The sequence below is a fragment of the Halyomorpha halys genome, unplaced genomic scaffold, assembly GCF_000696795.3.
Source record: "Halyomorpha halys isolate HHAL.00 unplaced genomic scaffold, Hhal_1.1 Scaffold29.1, whole genome shotgun sequence".
Taxonomy (NCBI): domain Eukaryota; kingdom Metazoa; phylum Arthropoda; class Insecta; order Hemiptera; family Pentatomidae; genus Halyomorpha; species Halyomorpha halys.
This window is the reverse complement of record NW_027115892.1, coordinates 979,376-981,550: the sequence shown is the minus strand read 5'-3', so window position 1 is coordinate 981,550 and position 2,175 is coordinate 979,376.

Here is a 2,175-nt window from a genome sequence, read left to right as displayed (position 1 = left end):
AATAAAATAATATTAGAATACTGTATAAAATAATATCGGAATATTGTTGCTAACGTTAGAAATAAAAAATTATCGAAATGAATATGACATTATTAATATTAAATATCAAAATACTATAATTAACAGTTTCTTTAGCAAATATTGATATTGGACAACAGCGCACGGTTACCACATCGCTTGCAGTATCCCCAGTCTCATTACTTTTCTGCCACACCTCTTATTGTAAAGGGAAATACTGCGATCGTGCGATATTTTGAATTTGAGTCCAAATAATCGAGTCTTGCAAAACGGCCAATGTGTGAGTATGTCACCTTAGCCTACGATGACAAGTCGTACGAAACTAAAATTAAATATTTATTTTGAGTATATGCCTGGGAAAGCAATTATTTCAGTAAAATCGACTTACCTGAAGTGCTACTCTATATACTAGATTTTTCACATAGGTTTGGAATTTCTCGAAAAAGGCTCAACGATTTTGTTTAATTTCCATATATCAATATATAATTAAATACTCTTTGGTATCAGGTGTCTGGTATGGTTTAGATCTCATTATCATTAAAATATTTTGACAGGAATTAAATGCTGAATTTTCAAAATGACTTAATTTATACTTTGAAAAGATTTGATAATTTAGAAAAGGAGATTGGATATACCGGAGTAATGATTACCGGAAACATCAGTAGTAATATAGATGGACTAGGTATCTTTAGGAAGTGAAAGATTTGATTGAACAAATACTATTTAATATATAAAGTCAACGTAGTAGGAGGAAATGGAGAATGACAAAAAACATGGACATTCGCAGTTTATTTTCCATTTCACCAGTCTGATAATATTTTCTTGCCACTATAGTTATTAAATAATTAAAATTTTTATTTCATTCAACCTATACATGAGCCATTCATATGGCAGGATAGCTATCTCTATAAAATAATTCTTACTATTATTAATATTGATTCTATAAAAATTTAGCATTCAATAAATGGTTAAGAGCAGAACATAAATCATAGACTGTTACTCATATATAATTTGAATTCTTTTTTTAGACTGGTTTATTTATCAATTATAATAAAAAATATTCATTATGCCTGAACTTGTTTATTTTCTAATTATTCCACTCCTACGTTTCGGCTCTTCCGGCCATACTCAAGTATGACTTATTCCATATGATACTTAGAATATAAACTCTATAGGACCAATATTGATTGTGACATACATTAAGGGATTATTGTATCGGTCTTAAAAGTGGTTATGTCATATGAGTGGACACACTAGATATTTAACCGTTGAATTCGAAGTCTAATTCGTTAATCAATTAGTCAATTCTTCTTAGTTTAAGTTTTTCACTTGAGACTATGTATTACTGCAAGTTACATTATTGTATTATATTATAGATATATTAATGCGAAATATAAGGACAAAATAAATACAATATTGAACAAACCTTTTTTTTATTTATATTAATGTAGGTACATTTTCTATTTCTTCAGACACTTGTTTATTGATTATCATGATCAGGGCAGGGAGTAAAATGGCCTGTAAAATTACAAAATATGATTAGTTATGTCGTTTATATCACACTCCATATATCCTGCTTTATTATTTACCTGTTGCTTTGCGTGTTATTTATTTTGTATATTAATTTGTTGGACTAAATATATTCAAGATTAATTATTTAGAGACGAAAAATTCGCCTAAACTTTATTAATATTATTTATAACAGAATGAAGATTGATGAAATCAGTTTGAAAATCATGACTTAGCTACAGTTCTCAACCCGATCGAGGTGCTTTTGGAACAGGTAATGGATTATGCTCCAAATTAAAAAAAAAAAAAAAGATTCTGGAAATTTCATGGAATAATATGCCGTTTCTGATGTTCAACAAGACTAAAATAATACTAAAAATGGCATTGCAGTTAGTAACCAACGGGACCTCAGGCATTTTGAGATATGGAGCCCTTCAAAAATGAGGATTTATTTTGCGAACAACTTTACAACAAGCAATTATTTTATTTAACATTTAAGATGTAAAAAAAAAGTTAAACATTAACAAAAGAAGATTTACAACATTTAGAGGGCCCTAGACCAGACTGCTCTTGTCAGATTGCCATCTTGAAATGTAAAAGAGAATATTTTATTTATTACTAAATAGAATAAAAAAGAAAAGAAATAAC